Source organism: Sturnus vulgaris, chromosome 3, assembly GCF_052056855.1.
Source record: "Sturnus vulgaris isolate bStuVul1 chromosome 3, bStuVul1.hap1, whole genome shotgun sequence".
Classification (NCBI taxonomy): domain Eukaryota; kingdom Metazoa; phylum Chordata; class Aves; order Passeriformes; family Sturnidae; genus Sturnus; species Sturnus vulgaris.
This window is the reverse complement of record NC_142245.1, coordinates 100,885,844-100,902,499: the sequence shown is the minus strand read 5'-3', so window position 1 is coordinate 100,902,499 and position 16,656 is coordinate 100,885,844. Positions and strand designations below refer to the sequence as shown.

The window sequence follows — 16,656 nt, the reverse complement described above, 5'->3', positions numbered from 1 at the left end:
GATTGAGTTTTACAAATCAAGATGTGCTTGCATTGTCTGTCAGCACTGTAATTTTGGAGTTTCTGCCTGTAGTTGTTGTAAAAAATGGATACAGCCACCCCACCAGAGTCAGGAGAAAGGAGTCCTTGCAGAAATTAGTCCAGCCCAATGAAGAAACGCTTGACCAGCTCAGCAGTGAAAGAGTTGTCCTTGTGCTTTTCATCCTTCTTCAGCCAAAACGTGCAAAACATAGTTCTTCTGATACATAAAGTATAACTATCAGTGACTAATGCCATTCCCCTTATCTTCTTTTCATCTTACCTCCTAAATGGTCTATTCTATTTAATAACACCCAATTACAGTTCCTGTTATTCTTTGAATTGCTGTAAAACTGAGCAGTCTCCATGTGTTCTGAGCAGCTTGCAATTAGCATACCCTGATCTTAGAAACTGCAGTCTATTGAAAATATGGACATATTAAAGCACAGCATCTGGAAACCTACATATGTTCATTTTGCACAAGTTTCAAATGCCAGGGCCAAAAGATTCCTAGACATCTTGTAAAAGAGATTGTGTCACCATTCAGGTGGAGAACTTTACAGAATTTTCATACTTTCTTGAAAAATACTGCATTACTTCACACTTACCTTTTATGCTGTTTTCATATTAAGAAGGTTAAGAAAATATAAATATTTTTCCTTAAATGAAGATTTGCTTCATAAAAAAACACTGTTGGATTTTGTAATTAGGCTTATAGCCACAGCCCCACTAAAACTATAGAGACAGTAATATGAAAATTTTAATCCCAACTGAGATGCATTTTGCTATGCAAATTGTCTCATTTTGTGATGTTTCCTTCAAACCAAGGGTCTGCTGGAGAGCCATTTCTACCTAAATGCATTTTTTTTCTTTCCCTTAAAAGGTAAGAAGTAATGTTTTCACAGGAATATAGAGATTAAGATGGGGTTTATATTGCTTTCAAAAAAGAAAATCCTGAAGTGGACATCATAGTTTTCCTCTTCATATAACTGTCAAGACAAAGACAGCTCTTTTTTATCTAGGTTCTCATTTAAACAAATATGTGCTGTAGCTGGGAGTTGATTTCAATTTTAATAGCAAATATTCTGACAATAACAACCTTGTACATGAACAGGAGCTTTTCTATTTGTATTAATCAAAGTAATTTAATCACAAAATGTACTGCTAATGAGTAGACACAGGACAATAGATTCTGCTAGATCTGAAGTGTTTCTGGAAGCAGCAGCATCAATGTAAAAAAGTTAATTATTCATTCTGCTGTGTACAAGACTTGAAAACAATATTAGGTAACAACAAATTCAGCTCAGTGCTTTCGCTTGGCTATCTAAGGGATGAATTTGAGCCAAAGGCTGGGATTTGGCTCCACATTTAGATACCTCTACTGTAAAGGCAGATGTTCATAGACAAGGAAGGTGGCTGAAAACACTGTAGTCAATAGAGATTTAAGATAGCTGCATCATGCCCACAGCCCAAGCAAGTACAAAAATGAACTGGGGAAGATCTGCCCCTTTCTGATAGAGCTGCTGCAGTCAGGAGAGCATCTCAGGGCACAGCAAACACCTCAGAACCCAGATTTCAGAGTTTCTTAGTCAAAAGTGTCTGAGACTTGACTGAGCTGATGTACATGTCCACTTTGGATGGGATGAGTCACCCTCTAGATTCTTTTGAAGGATTTGAGTGACTACTCCCAAAGTCAAGCCCCATTGACTATAGGGCTACAGTAGGATCTTAAGCACCTTGCATATGGGAAGATCCCTACAATAAAGATGCCTACATGGATGCATCTGAAATCAGTGCAATGACTCCAGAGATGCATGTATTTTTCCTTTAAATACAGAGAAACCTTATCTCCTTGGTTTAGACTGGATAATTGACACATGATAACCAATATGCTGAGTTGAACCTCGCACTCCCAGCTTGCCTTACACTTCCCAGTTTAACTAAGTACCCTTTGTATCAGGCATTCTTCTTGTAGAATGAGAAATAACATGGTTATGCTATTCTCTAGCAAAAATAGAGTGGAAATCTTGTCTCCTACCAGATATAAGAATGAGCTAAATCCAAAAAAATCCAGACCCTGATTCAATCCTCATGTCTGTGATGTACCAGGAGTCTGAATTTTTGGCGTAGAGATAAAACTGGAAAACAAATCTGTTCAAATGCCATTTACGTACTTGTTAGCTATAAGCTGAGTTTCTAAATATTTTTCTACAATAATCATGGTTCCATTGTTCTAGACAAAGCACAGATGTGTAATCAAATTTTCTTTTGATCATAATATAGTTGTTTACAGACTTTTATTTATTACCTTCAGAAGAGTAGTCTGCTTCATGTGATTTTAACCACTGAAGATAATCAGGAAAAATTGGAAGATCTGTTATTTGACATCTTGATTTTAATTATTCCACACATACTGCATTTGCTCTCTCCCATAGACCTGGCCAACTAAGACTATTTTTATCTAGATGTTAAAAACTTGATGCAGTGCTGAGGAGGGTTTTTTTCCTCAGAGTGTTTGGCAGCTGCAATTACTTAGACCTCAATGACTCTACAATCTGTTGTTTGCAAACAAACAGTCTGAGTGGTAACATGCGTTCTCCATACCCTACATATCTTGGTAAAATCATTCCATTTTTCTTCACAAACTTCAGCAATACTAATCTGATGCTTCAGCTGCACTCTTTCCATGTCATAAATATTTTGACAACATCCTTTAGAGTATCTCAATCTCAAATCTCATTCAGCTTCTTCTGTCATTTACTGGCATGTTTGGTTCATTTGCTTATAATGGGTAGATTCTGTGCTTTCAGTAACAGGAGTCATTAGAAAATATCAACATGACCAGAAAGCATAGAGAAAACAAAGAAGGAACATGAAAGACCAGGGGAAAGTAAATCATACAAAGAGAGCTATGGAGATCATCCTTTCTTAGAAAAATGAATTCAGGAGAAAAGTGGTGAAATTGAGAAGCAGAAATTTAAAATTAGAGCTGCTTTTTCTTGCAGGTTGCAATTGCAAAAAGATGCTCTTAAAAATGGGTTTCCATGTTATTTGTCTGTCTGTCTGGTCCTCAATATAGAGGTGATTTCCAACCCTTTTGAAAAGACAATTTCATCCTGCAGCTTTTAGACTTTACAAGAATTTAGGACTGACTGATATGAGAGATGGTTTATAGTACTGCATAAACTGCTATGTTTGTGCTTCTTATTTCTGTTCACTGGCAGTACTGCCATTGGCAGGCCAAAGGAAGGAAAGAACAGCCCACACAGAAGAGATTCTCTGGAGACTTCAGCCATCCACTTTGCTAAGGAATAACTCATCTGAGAGAGCAAAACATTCCTGCTCCTTGTGGCATAGCTGCAGATATTGGTGGACTTATAAGTCTTTGCTGTGTATCCATTTTCCTGTATGGGGCTGTTGGTCTTGGTTTTTTGGACACTGACAATGTGCTTTGAATTCAGTGGAAAAAAAATAAAAAGAACACGCTTTATTGACTGCTTGCTGAAAATGTAACAAAAGACTAGATTTTTGCTCACTTCTATAGGGAAGTAAGTAAAAACAAAAACAAAGTGCTCCTCCTCTTCATTTTCTGCAGCAGTGATCAAGTTTCTGGGCAGTGAAACACAAAGATCCACAAGGTTTCCTACTGCTTATCCACTCTTAGAACAGGAAAGTGCCATGCAGAACAGACAGAGCACTGGATCCATGCTTTGACTCCAAACCCTAAAACATGAAACAGTAAACCTCAGATTTATTTGCTGTGCACTGTATTTATTCCCTTTGCCTTCTTTAACAAGGAGGAATTATGATTTCATGAATAGGGAATAACAGTAGTTCAGGGTCCATGGATTTGATGTTTTGCCCCGTTCCATGCTATGCCTGAAGTCTGAATTTCTGTTGGCTTTGCCATTCCCAGATATGCTGAAGATGCAGTGTCTACATCTTCTGCCTACTTTCCAGAGCAAATTCTTTCCTATCTCCAGTATAATGATGGAACAGATAATGATAGATTCTTAATCTTTAGGTGAGAAGACAAAAAGGGGTGATAAAATTGAGCACACAGAGTAAATTTGTTATACTTGCAATTAATAAGCAGTATTAAAATCTAGAGTTGTACTTAGCGTCACATTCTGAATTAAAACAATGCTGATTGATAGCAAAGAAAAAGTCAGCCACTGGTTTAATAAAAGTCATGAATATGCCCTAAGAAATAAAGCAAGAAATTAAAGAAAAGTTTAAAAATAGTCCTTGATTTGTTTTCATTTCCTTCTTCTGTACTATAAAATAAATCTCAAATAAGCATTAACCCACTGCTAACACAGATCTGAGCAGGGACTGCTATGTTTTGGATGCATCATTCATACATGTTACACAGACTGGGGCACACTGTGACATGACAGGAGGAAAAACTGTCCTATTAGCAGTGATGCTAGGAAAGGCTTCTGCAAGCAAACTATGACTATCTAAATTATCTACCTCATGACAATCAATATTTCTATACTTAGACATGAATCAGTCTAATCTGTGCATTTTCTTTAACAAATAAATACAGAGAATTATGTATATTGAATCATAACAAAAAGCTCAGCACAAAAGACTGTAAACTGATCTTAAGGATAAAAAACTATCTCAGTTCATCTGAAAATCTGAATAAAGTATGTGGAACTGTGGTTCTGTAAGACTGAACTCATTTTTAATGAGGCAAATAGCAACAGTGCAGCTTCTCACACCTACCATACTATTGTTCCTATGATCTGTTTTGCTATCTCTGAAGATGTACTGCGCAAGCTACAACAAAGATTCAGTTCTGCCCAGAACGTGTGCAACAACTAACATGAGCAAATCAGCAAGACATATTCTCCAGGAATTAACAAAGGAGGAAAACACCTTGGCTTTCATTAAATCACTTGTTGGGATGAAACAGTGGAACAATAATCAAAGCCCTCCTGATCTCAGCCTGTGGGACCACCAGAGTGTGGCTCTCCATAGCAGACTTCTCTTCTGTCCTACGGAGAAGGAGGGAGCTGGTGTGGGAGTTCCCATGAAAGAAGGTAACAGAGACAAGGATAAAATTCCCAGCCCAGAGGGGAACTCTCCTGTCTGTGTTTCATCTCCATGTTTCGGAGTTCCCAGCACTACTGCTGTCCAGCAGTGCTAAAGCTGAGCAGCTGTGACCTGCTGAGGATCCCTCCCATCACCACCACGCTGCCCTGCCCTCTGCTCCTCAATGCACTCCTGGCTCACCCATCCACCCTGCTGAAGGAGAACAGCCATAACAGAGTTTTGCTCAAAGCAATCCTGATGGGAATGATCCCTTTAAAGGCATGAAAGAAACATTTATTGGTGGCATTGTGAAATGTAGCCAGGGAATATAGAGGAATGTAACAGAAACTACTGGGACAGATTGAAGGATCTCACTAGAAAATACGAAAAAGTTCTCAGTTTACACAAACAGCAAGAGCAGGTAAATGCTACAACTTTGTGCAATATTAGCCTGTGATTTTTTTACTTTTACTTAAAAGCAAAAATATTGCCTAAATATCTGCACTTGCCTACCACATGCATCATTTGGTCTCTGGAGTTCCATTACCACCACTTTTGCTTTTCCTGGGAGCATGTGCCAGTCTGGGAGGAACACAGCACACAACAGTGGTTATTCAGCTTTTCCCATACATGTGCAAAATAAGACATTCATTTCACAAACCTATGCTGTGCCTTAATAAATACTACAATTTGAAATTTTAGCACTTATGCATGCAAAGGTTGGTTGAAGGAGATATTCACATGTGGGGCTTGATTATAGTATTTTATCACTCAGCTGAACATCTAATGTTTAGCACAGTAGGTGGAGTGCTTCTTTTCATGTCATAACAAAGGTTGCCCTCAGATAATAATTACAGCCTTCCTAATAAAAGGAAAGACATTTTGAAACAGGCTGAAAAGTTCAGAAGCTAAAGATGAAGTTTGGAAATGGAGTTTGCCATCACTTTGCATTTGGCAGGTAGTTTGATGCCTGAGTTGTACAGTAAAATGGCAGCAAGAGCTGCCTTGGAAACATACCCTCAAAGCTGGAGACATTAAAAAATCACAACCTGAGGAAAAAAGAAAGCCTCCAGGATTACAAAAAATTACAGCAAAGTTAATGTTTCTGTAAAAAATGTACTAAACGAGTGTGATGAATTATTATATGCTCTTTTAAAAGTGTAGCAAGGCATAGGGACATGGAGATGTAGAGCAGAGCACAAGCAGCAGAATATATTCAGAGCAAAACTGCCCATGCTGACTGCAGTGGTTAAGCATTTGTAGCTTTGCCCCAGGGCAATATGTGCCAATATGGGTTATATATTTCTGAATGCATCTCAAAGGCCTCTCGTGAACTGCAAATGATATATGTCTGTGCTTTATATACTTACAGCTTAATAATAATTAAAAACAGTTTGGAGGGTTTATGCAGTTAATGGCACTAAATTAAAGATACACTTCTCATCTGTCTTTGAAAATTCCAGGTCAATTTTACATCTGATTTTTGGATTTCTCTTTTTTTTTTTTTTCTTCTGACCTTCTAAACTACTTATCAGTGGCTGGCAACCTCATTAGAAAATATCTCATTAATTACAACAAATGGAACTGCTAGTTTTACCTTCTTAACTTGCCAGGGATTCTCTTTATTTTAAGCCAACAGTGGTATTAACAGTTCTAAGGCCTCAAACGTTATCATCTGCTTCAAAGTTGGAGAGGACTGTTCATGTATAATTTTATTTTTCAGTACATTGGTAAGTACAATTTTTTCCTAATTCTCTTAGTTGAGTAATAATTCTATTTTTTTGCTGTTTGTCTCCTTTCCCAGCAGAGTTTGATTAAATATGCTTTTCTGAACTGTATGTACTGTCTTAGCTCCTTTCTATTGCCATGGTTTTGCATTTACGTTTTTCTGGATTGCAGTTTTGTCTTCAAATTAAGGTGTCAGATTTTGACATATTTCTATGTGAATAAGTTTGATTTTCATTTTTTGTGGTGCCTAGGCACTGAAGCTACACTATGCAAGTAGTATTCCATCACCAAATTAGAGCTTCCAGCCGTTTTTGAAAACATTCCTTCCCTCATGCACAGCTGCCATGTCTCCTGCTAAAGCTGTGCAGTTCTGCACTAAAATGATTAGTCCTTGCAGCTTGATCTGCATTTCATGCTTAAATAAGCATTACTTTATTAATATGTGTGGTCACAGAGATAGTTTGACACCCTTCAGGATATGTGAAGGTTGTTTTTTTCCTTGCTATGAAGGCTGAAATAGTCACCCTTCAGTGGTTAGGTAGCAAATGAAATGAATTTTCAAAGTCTTTGAACCAGTCAAGAATTTCCCACAGGAAACATCCAAAGGGGAAGAATGAAGAGAGGAGGAACATAGGCTGTCCCATCACAAACAGTCTAAGATGAAGGCTGCTGGGGAGCAAGGCACAACATTTTTCTTATATATCCTGGAGGCAACAAGAGCTCTTGCAAGTACTCTCATCCACAAAAGCTGATGGCACGTGTTCCCATCTGCAAGACTTGAGGGAGGGAGAAGAGAACAGCCACTAGACCAAATTTGTGACATCTGGGACAACAGGGATAAACAGGGGCTGGAGAGCAGTGCAGCTGCAATAACTCATCCAGCTGGAGGGTTATGAAGTAAAAATATTGAAAGCTTTAAAAACCACAAACCAGGTTTTGTCACTTTGATGACCTAAAAGCATCATGGTAAACATCAGGACCTTTCCCATCTGGGAAGAAGATCTTGATTTTTATGAGTGTTTCAAGGTCTGGGTGCTGATTACAGGCTGCAGAAGGGAAATATCTCAGGAATAACCATAGGGAGCAGATCTTCAGGAAAGAGAGGGTTGACACCATCAGAATTGCTTTCTACACACAGGTTCTTGTTTTTAAGACAAGCAGTTAATCAAAAATCTGTGGCCATGATGATGATATCTAATGCTTCTTTGCTTCCTGTTTGCTTTTATGGAACACGTGAGCTCCTCTTTCCAAGGTACAGCAGCTTCTGTCAGCTTCTCCCCAAAAGTGTCCTTCAGCCAGTGTTCTCTCTGGAAAGCACACCAGAATTTTTATCAAAGAGGTTTCTCTGCCAGGGGTTTCTGTGCTCAGGACTGGGGCTGCTGTGCTGTCTTCTCTGGTCTATTCTGCCTCTGCACATCTCACCAGCTCCCTGACCACCCATGGCTTTGTGCCAGCAGTGCTGGACCCCCAGGGTTGTGGCTGGACCCACCAGAGTTTAACTGCTCCTTGTAACCCTCTAAAACAGAGGACAGTAGGAATACAATTCACTACAATTTAGGAACAGCATACACTATGTCACAAGAGGACCAGAAGGATGCTGCACATATAACATAAGCTGCAAAGCTTCTGCAGGTGGAAGAAAAAGACTCCTTGGAGACTTCATTTATCCTCTCTCCTCCAGACCATGCAGAACATGTACAATTGCCACTAATGACAAGACTCATGGTTTGGATTCAGATGTGTGTTAGCAGCAATTCACTTTGCAATAAAAATAACAGGTTCAGACCCATCATGTGAGCTTGTCATAAATTGGGAAATGGGCTATATAAACCTTGCTTTGCTCTGGCAATAAATTCTGTGTTTCTACCAACTTGTCTTATGCTAAGTTTTCCTCTTAATCCTGTGGAATTAGTACTGACAACACAAACCATAGTATTCTCTTGTGCATCTCTCTTCTTACACAGCTGTCTTTTTGGGTATCTAAGCCAATTATCTGAGGCAATATTGATGTTCCTTGGAAGGATTTTTTTTTCTCAGAGATTAGACAAGTCGGTTGCAATTATAACTGGATGTTTTTAGCAAATAACTGAGAAAATGTTTCCAGCAAATGTGGGGATCATTCACATTCACCAGCCTCATCTTTCTGCATGACAGAGTGAAGCATCAGGAAATACACCATTTTTGGGCACCATAAACAGCCCAACATCAGCATCAGGGTGTTACAGCTGCTGCTGAGAAACGACCCTGGAAGGTGCTTCAAAGCCAAACAAAACTTGTACCACATCATTTTTATGTTTTCCCTTTGCACATTACACAGATAGAGATGTCACTACCAATTCAGGGATGCACAATAAAAATAGTAAACAAGAAAGTGCGCCTTTTAGAAAGTGAATCAAAATCTTGGGATAAAAGATTTTAAAACTATCATTGTTTACTTGGGTTTCATCTAAATTCCAGCAGACTGCTGGTTTCCAAAAGCAGTTTTCCAATATTGATTAATAGCTGTCATTTTTTAGAAAAGCTATGCAGCAGGCTGTATTAATCTGAAAGCCCAGTTTAAGGTCACATAAACATTTGGCTGACTTTCTCCATCAGAATGCCTGTTGATGGTATAAATCTGAAGGATACTGCATTAAATTCTAAATATTTTCCACTACATTTTTGTGGGGATGGTTTTTAAGTTTGGAACACTTAAAGCAAATTTACTGGAACTGGAAAAAAAATCCAGCAGTGGTTTGGAAAGTGTGTTTGTTCTGTTTGGAGGACTTTCAAATAAGGCAAATTTCACTTGGTTTAGCCTTTGCATAGATTCTGTCCACCCTTCCTGGCATCCTTGCTCCAGTCATTAGAATGTTCCAATCATCCACAGCCTTGTCTCTCCTGGAGCCATGTACTGAGAACACAAAATCTTGGAGAATCTAAAATAGCTGGTGACTGTACGAAACAGAGCTGGAAAAGCTCTTGAGAATGTCAAATCCAAGTCCCTGCCTGCAAGAGGAGCATCTGCCCCCAAATCCCTTCTGACAGAAACTAGTCCAAGATGATGCTTAAGCTCCAGAGAGGGAACACGAGTATCCCTAGCCAAATTATCTTGTTTTGCTCTTTTTATCCGTGGGAAGTTTTTCCTAGTGCTTAGCCTGCGTCTCCCTTGCTGCAGTTTAAGCCCATTAAGAAGAATTATAAGTAAATGAAAAGCATCTTGTGTTTCATCCTCTAGAGGACATAGCAATGAATTATTGGAAGCACCTTTAGGGTTTCTCCATTACATATACATGATCCCAGAGTAGTTAAACTTTCAGGAACCACTCCTGTTTCCCAAAGCCAGTGTTCCTGGCTCTTGAAATGCTGTAACACTGCTGCTTGCTGCGCTCCCAAGGCACCTCTAGGAATCTAGAGGAGCCCATTGAAGCTCAGTGAGAATAAGCAGGGCCCCTGGGCTCAGCTGGGGAGGTATTTAAGGCCACTGTGCCCAGCACAAACAGAGGTCATTAAAAAAAAAGGGGGGGGAAAGAGTGGAACAGACAGCTGCACCTTCTCTCCCTGTGGCTTCTCAGTGCTATGACCCCACACCACAGCCCAGGACCTGCTCACATGAGCTGACAACACAGGCTGTCTACTGCTCTTCCAGCATGCTGCACTCAGATTTTTTTACTCCGTCTCCTGACACTGCCCTTTTCAATATTTTCTCTGGCCTCTCTCTCTCTCAGCAGCGCAGGAGAAACTGGTGGTGCTGGGGAAGCCCTTGGCAGGAGAATTTCTGCTGGTCTCTGCAAGAGACATCTCCCTGCTGCCTCCATGCTTGCGTGCTGTGAATGCCCTTTCTTGTCCCCAAACCAACCCACAAGATGTCACCACTGAAGTTTGTCAATGGGGTCAAGCTGTAGATTTCACTACACAATGAGGAAACGAGTAGATACCTAACCTGATTAAAAACAAAACACCAGGCAAAAATCGAAACAAATTCCCTCTTGTTACTAAAGCCTTGAGTCAGGCTGACTGCTTTGGGCTGACTAATTGTGGTGTCTTAGCACAGACACATGGCTCCAGGGTGATCCAGGAAACAGGACCCCATGGTTCCCCAATGAAGCTCAGAAGGAGAGTCAAATAAACTGCTGCCAAGCTGGCAGCAAAGAGGGAGTCAGGGGCGTGCAAACCAAGCCCAAGATGTGAATTTCTGGCTGGTCCTAAAGATTCAGAGCCACCCCGTTTTTGTCTCATGTGTGAAGGCATTTGGCAATGGCACCACTGACTGCCCCTGTGTAACAATCTCACAGACAGTACTCCCATGGGAAGTTATTAAATTCAGCTGAATCTTGCCCTGGATGTCCCGGTTGCCTCCAGGAGGGTTAGACCCAAGGACTGAGACAATTAACATTTTCAGAGGTGATGGAACAAGAAGCTCAAAAGATAACAAATAAGCAATGCCCTGCTGAGCATTTTGCTGCCTCTGTGAATTACACCTGAAGTGCCCTGAACTTTGGCAATTCCCCTCTTCACTCCTGCATAAAAAATTAAAGCAAAGACCCAGACACAGACAGCCCTTGCTCCTCTTTTCTGGGCTCTTCAGCATTTCTAGCAAATCAACGTCAGTCCAGCATGATTCTCCACTACATGTCTGTCTTGGTCTTGGAGTAACAGTGTTTGGAGTTGAGAACTCAGACACCCAGTAAGTCCATAGCCCTGTGAAGAAGAAGTTTGTTTGACTATTGTGCATGAAATAGCAGATAATCTCACCCATCTATTCAGATTATAAAAAATAGTATTAATTTTAACTCCACCATTATGCTGCATTTATTGAGGACCTGGGACTTGTAGAACACTTTTTGTTTCATTTATTCACATTTTCTCATTAAAAATTGAAATCAGGCTGCATACTAGAATTAAGTGTGTTGCTCTGAAAGGCCAAATACTGCTCTCTCTTCTGGCAAATGACAAAATTCCCATTACTTTTATTGGCACAGCACTGAGCCCTAAAGCTAAAAGTAGCTCTGTGAGTGACAGAACCATTGCATTCAAAATGAAATGCTGCTCCTGATGCAGAGCTGAATTTCCTAGTTTGCTGCCATTTGTGAAAAATAATAACGATCTTTGCAGATGCCATCTGAGTAGGGTCTGCCTTCCTTCCAAAATCTTTTGTGACTTGGATTGCTTGATCACCACCACAGGAATGCCACTAAGCCAGAAGTGCCACATCCAAGCCACAGAAGGGTGGGCACAGGGTCAGTTCCAAGTTTAGGTGCCAGGGGATGACATGTAAAGGACTCTCTTAACAGCAGTCCTGGGATATGAACTTCTTTCAAATTACAAGATGGGAAGATGTACGGTGCATTTTCTAGTTATCTCATACTCTTTTTCCTAGGAAATCAGATTCACATGTGCAGCTAAATCTTGAGAAAAGAAACATGATGTTTTTGTTCCAGATAAACTGTTAGATCAGTTCAGAAAAGGAAAAAGTGATCATTCTGTGACAACTCTTATGAGTCTGTCACATACCTGTAATTTAGTGTCTCTTTGGAAGGACCCAGATGATGGAATACAGAGATGGCAGAAGAGTGTCAGCTTGCACATCCACAGAAAAGTTTGGGGGAAAAACCCACTTTAAAATACAAATAAAATCTAAATTTAAAAAGTATCAACAAAGTATCTAAAAATAATCTTAATGTCTTTTAAAAATAAAATCTCTGGAATTTGGGGGTGCAGGTGTGATTTTTGAAGCTTGTAAATCATTAATAGGCAAATATAATAGTCATGGCATTCTTGTCAGTAACACCAGCTGTCTGTTATCTTCATGTGTCCCCCTAGCAAATGTGCTAAAAGTAGCAAAAAAGTAGCAATCCAGACATTTCTGTTAAGTGCTGGACTTGATTGCAATAGAACAGCTGACTGGACAGAAAGTCCTGGACAGCAAAGCCTATTCCCTTTGAAGCTGTCACCTTGGTACAGCCATTTTTATCTCCTTCCTGCTAAGCTTTTTGATGCCATAGCTCTTCAGCCAGGTGAGGGAGTGAGCTGTCAGACCCTCTCCAGCACACATCATGACACTGAAATTCCTCCAGAGTCCTCATGTATAGCTGCACCCAAAGAAACAATTCTCCCTTTCTTTCCTCACTGGAGGCATTGGTTGGCCCCAGACTAACCTGCAGACTAAGACTAGGCAATCAGAACTTAGAGCCAGCATCTCAGCCCTGTTTGCCAGCTTGTTTGTGCCGCAAGTCTTTGCAAAGCACTGCTTGAAATCTACAGGTAAGGTCAAGCACTGGAGAATGTTTTCATATGTCTAATTATCTCATTTAACCTCCTTCTGAAATACTTTATTTCTAAATTATGAAGAGGTTTAATAACAGCTTTCAGCTTCATTAACTCTTATATATACCTGGAGTTAGAAAACCTACAAAAATCTTGATTAATTGCCCAGCAGTGCTGTCTGACACAGGGTAAGGTTTACACCGATATTAAAAACCTTTCTGAGAAAGTGAATTTTTACATGATGTCAACATCTAGTTTGTGAAAATATAGAAAACTGATCCCATGTCGTATTCTTCTTTTTCTGAAAAATTTCATGGAGCAGGAATTTGGCTGAAGAGTGCACCAATGCATTCAGCTAGAACAGAAACTTTGAAAATTGTGTGAAAATGGCACCTTGAGAGTATTTCCCAAGTATCTATCCAAGGTCAGAATTTAACATAATAGGCATATTTTGTAAGCAAACATCTCTTTTTCTGATGTGGAAATAGCATGAGATGAATTTTAAAACAAAGCAGCATTAGTGATGGCTGCTAAGCACATGGCTTCTAAATCTTTTTCTTGCTGCCCAACACCCCTGTATTTTGACTTGCTTAGCACAATTTGAGTTCCTTCTCAAATGGTCTGTTTTACATGCAAAACTCTGAACTTTTCATATTCAAAAGTCTTGCTCCAGTCAACATACATTTGGGGTGTGTAAGGAATGGAAAAGGAGCAAATTATATGGTGCCAGTTGTCATTTAGCCAATCTGACCGATCCATTGAAGAACGGGGTGACTTCCAAGGACACCCAGCACAGTGTTAATGTTGAAATTCTGAGTCATTCTCTTTGAAAAGAAAATTAAGGTAAAAGTAACAAGATGTCAAAGCGCACGAATTGTGAATTATCCTTTAATATTCCAGCAAAGAGCCACATGACTAAAGACAAGGGTGCCTTGCTGCTAAAAATAACTTCGTGTTGTTAATGCTGATCTGCAGCTGTAATGAGAGTGTCTTTACATTTTTAAATCTAGCAGATTGTGTCAACATGAAAGAAGAAAAACTCACTCTAAGACAAAATGTAATTATTTTTCTACCTCTGATTTTGGAAAGAAAGTATATCCTCCAAACAAAGGCAAACCAAAGGCAAGCTATCACCTTGGTATTAAGCAAAGCATGAAATCACAGAACAATGAAGAGAGTCCCTGGGAGATAAGAAATACTCAGTGTCAGGACCACTTCAAAGAGTGTAGGATCATCATCCTGCTCTATCGTACAAGTGGCTTTTCACACACAAATCTGCCACAATTAATAAATATTTGTGAGCTTAACTGTGATCCTTTCTCTTTTGCTTAGTGAAGGATTAATTCCACAGAAGCTGAAGGAATTATTCACATGTGACTGACCGCAGAATAAGGCTTCATACATGATTTGGACGACTTTGACTTTTTGGGGGTCTGTCAAGCCTGCTTTCCCAAAGCTTTCTCTTCTTACACAGAAGCCCCTGCAACATTCAAAGGGGGCTTAAAGCGAGTTTAGAAATGGGTATCAATTGGAAAAAGCATCAGGAGCTAAGAATATAGCAATGTCATATTTCTAACAGGCCATTGCCATTTCAGCAATGTTTTCAGTGCAATTTGGCACAGTGTCTAAATATATTTCTCACTGATAAGAAACCTGTTGCAAAAGTTTTGAAAGAAAATGTGTTAGACAGTGAAAAATGAGAAAAGAATACAACAATATAAGGGAAAAGGAGAAAGGGAACTGTGATATCTTGTTTGAATGACAAGCAAACTTTTCATGTCTTCACTGCAAGAGAAAAAAGGGGTTTGTGACTGAGAGGCATTTCAAAGGAACTGTCACAGCCCAAAATCCTAGCAAAGGCAAGGCATAGGTCTCTGGTACAGTCAAGACAGCAGTCAAGGCAACCTTTATATCTTTATCTCACTAGTTACAGTGAAATAAAAAAACACAGTGCCTTGTATCTGCAAAAGCTGTATGTTAACTATCTTAATGTCAAAGAACATCTTGGTTTTCCATAAGAATGGCTGTGAGACTAAGCACTTTTCAGCATTCTATCAGATTATCCAGCTACATTATTTTTATAGGCTGAGAATCTACCAAGCAGATACTTCAGAGCATAAATTTTGGCTGCAGGTTAGGGATGAAGTGGGGGTTTTGGGGCAAGTTCATATTTGTAGAGCTCTTGTTCTATCTTCTCCAGCACACAGCAACACTTAACAACCCTAAAAGAGATAAAAAAAAAAAAATCACTGTCTTACCAGATAACTCTCTTTTATTTTTTCTGTTGTTTTTTCTTCACACCCCACCACTTTTCCAGCACCCATGCTACTGTTCTCTAAGTAACCACCATGACAAAATGGCTTTTGTATGCAGGCCTGAAGAATTTTTGCTAATAGATATGATTATAGATAAATATACATAATATTGACTAGATTTAATTCCAAAGCATAGTGATCTTAGAAAAATAACTCCCCTTGTTATTCATATGACCAGTTCAAGATGAGCACAGTACCACAGAATCACTGCATGGCTGAAGTGGAAGGGATGTCTGGAGGTCACTTGGTCCAACCCTTCTGCTCAAGCAGGACCACCCAGAGTCAGTTGCCCAGGACCATGCCCAGGGCATAACCAAGGATGGAGACCCCACAACCTCCTTGTGCAACTTGTGCCAGGGCTGGGTCACCCTCGCAGCAGTGTTGAGTAGAAGAAAATATTGGCCCTGTGGTCAAAGGACAACTTCTGCTTCCAAAAGGGTATTCAGACCCCCCTGGAACTACAACAATTGTCATGGACTTTTTATGATGAATGGGACATTTCCTAGTGTCCATTGGGAATTATGGATCTGTAGGGGACAAACAGATCATCTGATACCTTTATCTATGGAAATGAATGAAACTTTTATCCTGTATTGTAAATCCATGGCTGATAGAGTGCAGAACTCATAGTTGTCCTATGGAGTTTCAAATTCCCATAGGTTCACACCATTAAACTCACTCTAGGACTATTTTGACTATTTTTGACAAAGGCTGCTTAGGCACTTCAGACTTCTGTAGCTACCAATACACAGGCACATAAATGTCTTCATCTCAGTCTTGAACTGAATCCAATCCCATCTCTGTTTGCTTTTAAGTAAATTATTATTATTATTACTATTATTATCATCATCATCATCATCATTATTGACTACTCTGCATCTGAGTATCTTACATTTCTAGCACTGACATAAAAATAAAAACCTACTGTTGAGAGTTTTTAAAGGAAACACAAATTTAGAGTTTCAGCTCTTTTACCTTTGCTTATGATGAAACTAAGAACTTCTGAAAAGTTCAGAAACATACCATTTGTGATGGTATTTTTTCTAGATGCAAGATTAGAATAGACTGGTCTATAACAAAGGTAGTTGATAGCTTAGATCATCCCTGGTACATTACTACTCACAGTAGGTGAAATTTTCTGGAGTCCCCATTGCTACACAGACCCGTTCTGGCTTCTATAGAGCATTCCCTGGGCCAGGCAATTCAACATTAAATGCTCCTGCATCCAGTTTGTAATTGGATCTAGACAGTAATGGCAAAAACATTGTGGATGGCTGTATTATTCCCTGTCATGCCACATTACAGGG

General features: G+C 39.5%; 1 protein-coding gene across 2 annotated transcripts in view; it reads right to left on the bottom strand.

The window, feature by feature from the left end:
• Nucleotides 1-16,656, bottom strand: part of LOC148224504 (uncharacterized) — a 203,352-nt gene that overhangs the window by 164,525 nt on the left and 22,171 nt on the right. The window contains exon 4 of one of the 2 annotated variants that reach the window (XR_015802739.1): nucleotides 13,927-15,256. The exons of the other annotated variant lie outside the window; for it this stretch is intronic. The gene's annotated coding sequence lies outside the window, so the exon portion shown is untranslated. Of the gene's footprint in view, nucleotides 1-13,926; nucleotides 15,257-16,656 lie in introns of those variants that run through there. 2 annotated transcript variants of the gene reach the window in all.